At 33.6% G+C, this 9,703-nt stretch overlaps 1 long non-coding RNA gene across 1 annotated transcript; it reads right to left on the bottom strand.

Annotated features, from left to right (window-relative positions):
- Window positions 1-4: 4 nt before the first annotated feature.
- On the bottom strand, window positions 5-4,709 carry LOC129926057 (uncharacterized). Its single transcript, XR_008777740.1, has 2 exons — window positions 4,545-4,709; window positions 5-1,768 (listed from the first exon to the last, which is right to left on the bottom strand). It is a non-coding gene; the product is annotated as an uncharacterized LOC129926057 (long non-coding RNA).
- Between the last annotated feature and the right edge of the window lie 4,994 nt (window positions 4,710-9,703).

The raw sequence follows: 9,703 nt of genomic DNA, 5'->3' as shown, positions 1-9,703 counted from the left end.
CGCATTTAAAGTTTTTAAAATGATATAAAATATTTATTGCAACCATAAAAATAAAAAAAAAGGGAATATTTACATAATATAACATAATAGATAATAAAAAAAACTATTCATTAAAATGGCCTGATTGATAGGTTGGACCTTCTAGAACCTCTGCCCGGTGCTCATGCTCAATTCTTTGCTTTTTCAATTTTTTTCTCCTGGACACTAATGTGATTGATCTTTTTCTAACAACAAGCTGTAGTTTGACATTTTGCTTTTTCTCACTAGAAGAAATGTTCTTTAGTGTCCAGGGAACGCCTAATATGTCAAAAACTGATTTAATGCCATTATTGAAGGCTAAAACAGCAAGGTATGTCGCCGTCCTTAGTTTTTAATGTTGCGAATTCTGTTTTGGGGCAATTTGCCCAATGAGGGAATGAAAAGATTCATTGGCGTTTTGTGTTCCCATTCTTGAACATGTTTTTAACAGATCTGTGTCTGTTATAGGAAATAACAGTTTTCCTATTTCTGATGTGATGGTCTGATTATGTTTTTTGTATGGCTGTTTTAGTGCCTCTGATCTCTTAAAGTGTGACACCAAGATGTAGTGCCATCAGGACACAACCTGTGGTTATGATCTAGGTCTGAGCTCATCATATGAAAAAATGAGCCCATAACAGCCAGCTTCATTTTTTTGAATGTCAGGAGCATTTTGGCGCAGAACTTTGGAATAGTTATTTGTAATTTTTTCAATTTTTGGCTTTGTAAGCCTATAATTTAGTTCTTTTTTGTTAGACATTTTTAAATTGTTCAAAGCATTAAACATTCTTTTTGAGATGTGGTTAATGCAGTCCTCTTTTAAGATTTCTAAATCATATCCTGAGTTGGTAATGGCAGATGAATGTGATTTACTATCGCCATCACACAGCATCATGCCATAAACAAGTTTTCTGATGCCACAGAGTGAGAACAAATTTTGGTTGCTGCTGCGGCCTCCATTGCATTTGCTGAGCCACTGAAGTTTTTTGACACATATGCTTAGAGGCATCAAAATTTAGTTCTGCAGAGTTTGAATCACAAACACAGCAATAATTTGATAGGACTTCAGTGTCGATGACGAGTCCAGTATCAAAATCAATAACTGTGCCAATTCCTGAATGAGATGAGTGGCCCCTTTTATGCCAAGTCCATTCGAAAGAAACTGTAATAACAGGACAGCCTGTTGAACTTATTCTATCATATGTAGTCAGAGGTTGTGAAATGTTTCTTCCATGCACAACAGCAGATGCCCTAATCATACATTCTTCACCAGCTTCAATTATAGCAGTGTTGACTATGTTAGCTAGATTGTTATAAGTATTTCTGTGCATGCAGGGCATACTCATAAGTCCACAAAACCTATCAAATTTAGAATGCGAGATTCCAGATTCTTTTAATGCAGCGACAGCGCGGACATTAATATCCAGATGAACATTATTACTTTTTTTTTTAGGTCCAGTCAGGCCACAAATATGTTTCACAATTTAGGCATTTGATTTTAATCAAATGAGCCATGCCTTTTGATTGTGTGATGCACATGGTTAATTTTTTGTCGAAGCAATTTGGACAGCACAACAAGGCGACCATTGTGGTCAATTCCATTGAATTCATCATGACGTATATGAAATCTTCAGGCAGCCTCTTATTGGTGTTATCAGCGTTAGTAATTGTAGTTAGAATTATTTTTCGTTCAGCTGCACTTGCAGGCTGCGTTGTTGCTGCTTCAGATCCATCTGTATCCAAAACAGAGCTGCAAACAAATAAAAAAAAATTAGAGATTCTTTAAAAAAAAATTCAATAGTATGAAAGTACACGTCACATCTATTTATGTACAACATGAAGATTATTTTAAATTTTATAATGCATTTTAGGAATCATATATTGTATTCATCAAAAGTAAAAAATGTAAAGTGACATGTTACATGTAGATCTATATATCATGGTTCATACAACTTTTGTGAAAATGAATTCCAGACATTTATGTTTTCCAGACTTACTAACAGTAAAAAGGATGGCTACCTGAGCATGCCATATGTGCTCAGGACTGCTGTATTCGTGATCTTGGGTTCAAACCCTGCCAATAACTAACCCCTGTCGTACTGTGGGAGGTTTGGACTAGGGTGTAATAATAATTTTCAATTATTAAGGAACATACGGTACAAGGGGGAAAAAAAGTCACTAATCTTGTAGCACTTAGACTTGGGAAATTTAATAGGCCCTATATAGTTCAATAGGCCTAACTTAGTTGTAAAATCTTATTCTTAATCTCATAACTAGTCCAATAGTTTTATCATTTTTATATAGATATTTAGTGGCGTAAACATTAGACACTAGTTAAAAAGTAAAGACTTATTAGGCTAGCCTAGGTTAGAGGGCCTACCTCTAGTAGGCCTATAATTCTATTGGAGGAGATAATTTTAAATAAAGATCTAGAGATAGATTAACTGTATTGAACTTGAAATTTAATTTGTAGTAGTGGCTTACTTATGTCTAATTCACAATAGGCCTATGCCTATGTGAATACTGACTTGTTTTTTTTAACGGGGTAAAAATTGATAATATTGATCTAAATCTATATCATAACCATACTAGATTATAATTATAGATCTATATGCTAAGTATGCTAGATCTAAATCTAGACTTAGATCAAGACTAAATCTAGTAGTAGATCTAGTATTCTAAGTCTTTTTAGTTTTTGAGTTTAGACTCAAGATCTATATTCTACATTGAATAGATTTGGGGAAAAAAAAAAGGGGGGGGGGTAATTGTGCATAGATCGAGACTAAATCTAGTTGCAGACCTAGTAATCTAAGTCATTCTTGTGCTCTAGTCTTTTATCTTTTAGTTTAGACTAAGATCTAGATCTATATTCTATGTTGACTAGATATAATATAACTTGTTTTCTTTATTTAAATGGGGAGGGGGGGGGGGGGGGGGGAATCGCGCATAGATTGAGACTAAATTAGGTACTAAATCTAGTAGTAGACCTAGATCTAGTAATCTAATTTGCGCATAGATGAAGACTAAATCTAATTCTAGACCTAGTAATGGAAGTCATTCTAAAGGCCTAGTCTTTTAGTTTAGACTCAAGTGCGCATAGACAGCTGCCAAATAATTAACCTAAAAAACTAGGGGCCGTCGATGGGAAGTTTTACCGATCTTATAGGCATATTCTATGTTGACTAGATATATTATAATATAATTTGTTTTCTTTATTTAATGGGGGGGGGGGGGGGGGGGGGTAATCACACATAGATCAAGGCTAACATTAGGCTAGTAGAAAACCTTGATCTATTAAGAAGTGGCGCATAGATCAAGACTAAATCTAGTAATCTAGTCTAGTAGAATTTAGAATTTAGTAGATCTAGTAGACCTAGAACAGATATAGATCTAGTAATAAAAGTCGCGCATAGTCATAGATCGAGACTAAATCTAGTAGTAGACCTAGATCTAGTAAACTATCTAAGTCGCGAATAGATCGAGACTTTTAAATCTAGTAGTAGACCTAGATCTAGTAAGTCATTCTTGTTGCCAAATATTTTTGGTTTAGACTCAAGATCTAGATCTAGACTCTCTCTATATATTCTATATTGACATCATTGACGAGATATATTTGTTTTCTTTATTTAAAAAAGGGGTGGGGGGAGTTTCGCCCATGCATAAATAAATCTAGGCCAAAAACTTCCCGACCTTTGGTAGCCTAACTGAAATTTGATCGACCATCTAGATAATATAGAATAACATCTTCTAATCATCATCTTTTTTGAAGTAACGTCTGTATTATATAAGATAAGATAACAGCAGTCATAATAAACTAGTTACTAGTCTAGGACTAGATCTATTACTAAATCTGATTTAAGTCTACAGTACACCGTCTAGAAATTGGCTGGCATTTCACCGACATGCCGTGGATTGCGCATGCTTTCACAATAGATAGATCTAGTAGGCCTATTAATGGAAGCCTCTATGCCCAACTAGATCTAGCAGCCTAGCGTTTTACCGGTTACAGCGCCTGAGGGCTGAATGACATCGGATTATTTTTTTTTCAAATTCCAGACATTTAACAAAATTGCATCGAAAAGTAGCAATTTTCCAGATTTTGAAATTCCAGACTTTTTCCAGACCGCGTACGAACCTTGATATATGTATTAGATCTTAAAAAAAAAAGACCAAGTTGAAGTCCTACAACTATCTACATGATAATCTAGATTTAGAATCTAGATTCTAGATCTAGATGTCTAGATCTAGTCAATCTAGAATATCTAGTCATTCTAGTTCTAATGTGATCTAGACTCTATGTCCCTAATCTATACTAGATCTAGAAAAGGATAGATCTCTATGTTTGCAATCACTTTCATGATATTTATTTAATGTCTAGATCTATATATTATATAGATGTGATTCATTGATATGATAAACACGTTGCGTTTGTCGAATTCAAAGATTGATGAAGCAAAGTGATTATCTCATTTTATGTGTAAGCACACGCTGGTCTAGTAAATAAAAAACTCTAGATTTAGACTTACCTTTGTAATTATACATTTGTCTTTGAAGCATGTCTTCCTCTTGTCTTACAGTAACGTTTTTTCTTTCCAAACATATAACCTTTTGTTGGCATTTCTGAGTTTGAATAATGAAGCGAGGCTTTCAAATGTTTACAGAAGAAGAACCGGTTCACTAAGACTAAGACTAAGACTGCTGTATTGATCCTTACGGAAATTTGTTGTGATTACTAGGACTCGTCATGTGCGCATGCGTGTAAATTTTGTTGTCATAGTTACCAATGTAGCTTTGATAGTGCGCATGCGTAAATATGGCTTAGTGAGTGTGTATATGAGGATATAGGGAAAAAAAAGAGGTAGTGACGTATTTTGAAAGTTTATATTTATAGAATGAGAAACCATGCACATAATCGGAACTAGAAAAGTAGACCTTTGTATCGATACCATCTGTTAGGGATAAGAGCGTACATTAGCTTATCAACTTTAGCTTACAAAATGTTGATTTTTAACCAAAACATCAAAATTTTGCTTATTCATCTACTTTTAAAATACAAAATTGATGTATAAAGCGCAGTTTTTTTAGTATTCTGATAGGGAATTCGTTTTCTAGACATTTTAAACTATTAAAATCAATTAATTTTAAAATATCGATATTTTTTACCTAGATCGATATTTTCTCACTGTGCATCCCCCTTAAATACGCAGAAGTCCGATTTTAAAGATCCATCCCCCCAAAAAAAGCACAAGCCGATTTCAAATAGCCACTACAAATAACAAACAGGTCGATTCAAAACAGAAACTACGAATAATGTTCATATATGAAAAATGCACAAGTCTATTCAATCAGCCACCCCCAAAAGAGTAGAAGTTGATTCTAAATAACCACAAAAAAAAAACAACATAGGTCCGATTCAAAACAGTCATTACAAAAATGTCGATTCCGAAAAAGCAATCACAAAAAAAAAAAAAAATGGATTACAAACAACAATTAATTTAAGAAATTTCTTGATTCGAAGACAAGCCTTATTAAGTCCTTAATTAAGATCATTCGGGAAATACCAAAAATAAAATACAAAAGCTTTAAAGCAAGCCTGCAGATTATCACTATAGGTTGTTCCAAGATTTCGAATCTGTCAACAACTGTTCTTACTAAGCATCTAGGAGGTAAAAAGAACCTGTGCAAGAAATTTCTTTTTAATAGGTGCGACAATGTAAGAGATTTCTTGGTTTTTGAAGACAAGCTTTATAATTTCCTTATTAAGTTGATTGGGAAATATCAAAAATAAAATACATAGCTTTCATAGCAAGCCTACGGTTTTTCGCAAATGGTGGTCCTAACGTTTTGATTCTTTCGAAACCCGTTCTTAGTAAGCATCTAGGACTTAAAAGAAACCTGTGTACGAAATTTCACGTAAATAGAAGCGACAGTTTAAGAGATATCTTGATTTTCGAAGACAAGTCTTATAATCCCCTAATATTTATTTATAGTTGATTTGGGAAATACCAATAATAAAATACAAAGCTTTGATAGCAAGCCTGTGGTTTTTCGCAAATTGTGGTCCCAACGTTTTTATTCTATCGAAACCCGTTCTTAGTAAGCATCTAGGAGGTAAAAGAAACCTGTGTACGAAATTTCAAATAAATAGAAGCGACAGTTTAAGAGATATCTTGATTTTCAAAGACAAGTTTTATAATCTCCTAATATTTATTTATAGTTGATTTGGGAAATACCAATAATAAAATACAAAGCTTTGATAGCAAGCCTGTGGTTTTTCGCAAATTGTGGTCCCAACGTTTTTATTCTATCGAAACCCGTTCTTAGTAAGCATCTAGGAGGTAAAAGGAACCTGTGTACTAAATCTCACTTGAATAGAAGCGACAGTTTAAGAGATATCTTGATTTTCAGAGACAATCCTTATAATTTCCTTATTAAGTTGATTTGGGAAATACCAATAATAAAATACAAAGCTTTGATAACAAGCCTGTGGTTTTTCGCAAATTGTGGTCCCAACGTTTTGATTCTATCGAAACCCGTTCTTAGTAAGCATCTAGGAGGTAAAAGAAACCTGTGTACTAAATTTCACTTGAATAGAAGCGACAGTTTAAGAGATATCTTGATTTTCGGAGACAAGCCTTATAATTTCCTTATTAAGTTGTTTTGGAAATACCAATAATAAAATACAAAGCTTTGATAGCAAGCCTGTGGTTTTTCGCAAATTGTGGTCCCAACGTTTTGATTCTATCGAAACCCGTTCTTAGTAAGCATCTAGGAGGTAAAAGGAACCTGTGTACTAAATCTCACTTGAATAGAAGCGACAGTTTAAGAGATATCTTGATTTTCGGAGACAAGCCTTATAATTTCCTTATTAAGTTGTTTTGGAAATACCAATAATAAAATACAAAGCTTTGATAGCAAGCCTGTGGTTTTTCGCAAATTGTGGTCCCAACGTTTTTATTCTATCGAAACCCGTTCTTAATAAGCATCTAGGAGGTAAAAGAAACCTGTGTACGAAATTTCAAATAAATAGAAGCGACAGTTTAAGAGATATCTTGATTTTCAAAGACAAGTTTTATAATCTCCTAATATTTATTTATAGTTGATTTGGGAAATACCAATAATAAAATACAAAGCTTTGATAGCAAGCCTGTGTTTTTTCGCAAATTGTGGTCCCAACTTTTTTATTCTATCGAAACCCGTTCTTAGTAAGCATCTAGGAGGTAAAAGGAACCTGTGTACTAAATCTCACTTGAATAGACGCGACAGTTTAAGAGATATCTTGATTTTCAGAGACAAGCCTTATAATTTCCTTATTAAGTTGATTTGGGAAATACCAATAATAAAATACAAAGCTTTGATAACAAGCCTGTGGTTTTTCGCAAATTGTGGTCCCAACGTTTTTATTCTATCGAAACCCGTTCTTAGTAAGCATCTAGGAGGTAAAAGAAACCTGTGTACTAAATTTCACTTGAATAGAAGCGACAGTTTAAGAGATATCTTGATTTTCGAAGACAAGCCTTATAATTTCCTTATTAAGTTGTTTTGGAAATACCAATAATAAAATACAAAGCTTTGATAGCAAGCCTGTGGTTTTTCGCAAATTGTGGTCCCAACGTTTTGATTCTATCGAAACCCGTTCTTAGTAAGCATCTAGGAGGTAAAAGGAACCTGTGTACTAAATCTCACTTGAATAGAAGCGACAGTTTAAGAGATATCTTGATTTTCAGAGACAAGCCTTATAATTTCCTTATTAAGTTGATTTGGGAAATACCAATAATAAAATACAAAGCTTTGATAACAAGCCTGTGGTTTTTCGCAAATTGTGGTCCCAACGTTTTTATTCTATCAAAACCCGTTCTTAGTAAGCATCTAGGAGGTAAAAGAAACCTGTGTACTAAATTTCACTTGAATAGAAGCGACAGTTTAAGAGATATCTTGATTTTCGGAGACAAGCCTTATAATTTCCTTATTAAGTTGTTTTGGAAATACCAATAATAAAATACAAAGCTTTGATAGCAAGCCTGTGGTTTTTCGCAAATTGTGGTCCCAACGTTTTGATTCTATCGAAACCCGTTCTTAGTAAGCATCTAGGAGGTAAAAGGAACCTGTGTACTAGATTTCACTTGAATAGAAGCGACAGTTTAAGAGATATCTTGATTTTCGGAGACAAGCCTTATAATTTCCTTATTTTAAGTTGATTTGGGAAATACCAATAATAAAATACAATGCTTTGATAGCAAGCCTGTGGTTTTTCGCAAATTGTGGTCCCAACGTTTTTATTCTATCGAAACCCGTTCTTAATAAGCATCTAGGAGGTAAAAAGGAACCTGTGTACTAGATTTCACTTGAATAGAAGCGATAGTTTAAGAGATATCTTGATTTTCGGAGACAAGCCTTATAATTTCCTTATTAAGTTGATTTGGGAAATACCAATAATAAATTACAAAGCTTTGATAGCAAGCCTGTGTTTTTTCGCAAATTGTGGTCCCAACGTTTTGATTCTATCGAAACCCGTTCTTAGTAAGCATCTAGGAGGTAAAAGGAACCTGTGTACGAAATTTCACTTAAATAGAAGCGACAGTTTAAGAGAGATCTTGATTTTCGAAGACAAGTCTTATAATCTCCTAATATTTATTTATAGATCTAGTATCCTATTATTTCCGACATTTGGATATTTCCGGTATTTGGTTTCGCCCTTACCAATATAAACAACCATATTCATATTGGTTTACGTTCGATTGACGACTGCTGATAAAGTTTTCTGTACACTACGTGTGGACTTATTATTCAACTTCTAAATCTATATGTAGGCAAAAAACTTAAAAATAAATAGACCTTGTAGATTTGTAATTCTAGATCTAGAACTTATAAGACCCAGACTTAGCCGGCAAGCTAGGCTGAGAGAGGCCTTATTCCGGGCTATTAAATTAATGTGGCAATTCGATGATCAACTAAACAAATTATCATTTTTTTAGTCCTTGCCATAACTGATGTCTCTCAATCAAAACTTAGAAATAATTAGAAAAGTAAAGCCTATCAAAGCTTGCAATACACATGTGATCTAATTCTAGACTAGATCTATAGATTTATCTAGATTATCAACAGTTCGCTTTCAGTGGATCTGATTTCACTACTAGATCTATAAGTATAACTACTACAAGTTGTAATCTAGTACAAGATCTGATCTAGATCTATAGGAAAGGCCCATCAGCGAAATGGCATACAAAGCGAACACCTCCCGGTATTTTTTATCCATTCTTATTTATTTCAAAAGTAACTGCAGAACTATTAAAATGGTGTTACAAAGACATTTTTTTTACATTTCCCACATATTCACTTTTGTTTTCCCTCAATAAAATAAAGCGTAGCCAAAGGTCAAAGTTGACATGTATGGAAATTTCATTCTCAAAACATTTCCAGATAAACGAGAATAGGTCCGAACTTAAGGCGATTTGCATATTATGCTTCTAAATTGACGAGGAAATAGTTAGCTAGAATAGCTAAGGCTATTCATTTCGTTGAAAAAAAAATATTATGGGGTGTTCGCTCAAAATGACCTTTTTAACTGAAAACCTATTCAGCGAAACCCCTATTATAAGCTTAAAAAGCCATTAATAATAATTTAGTTACTGATTTAATCTGTTTTTCTTTTTGTCTTATCTATTGTTATTGTTTGTAAACTGAA

This window comes from Biomphalaria glabrata, chromosome 4 (genome assembly GCF_947242115.1).
Source record: "Biomphalaria glabrata chromosome 4, xgBioGlab47.1, whole genome shotgun sequence".
Classification (NCBI taxonomy): Eukaryota; Metazoa; Mollusca; class Gastropoda; family Planorbidae; genus Biomphalaria; species Biomphalaria glabrata.
Note: the sequence above shows the minus strand (reverse complement) of the source record. Positions and strands in the feature narration are given on the sequence as shown.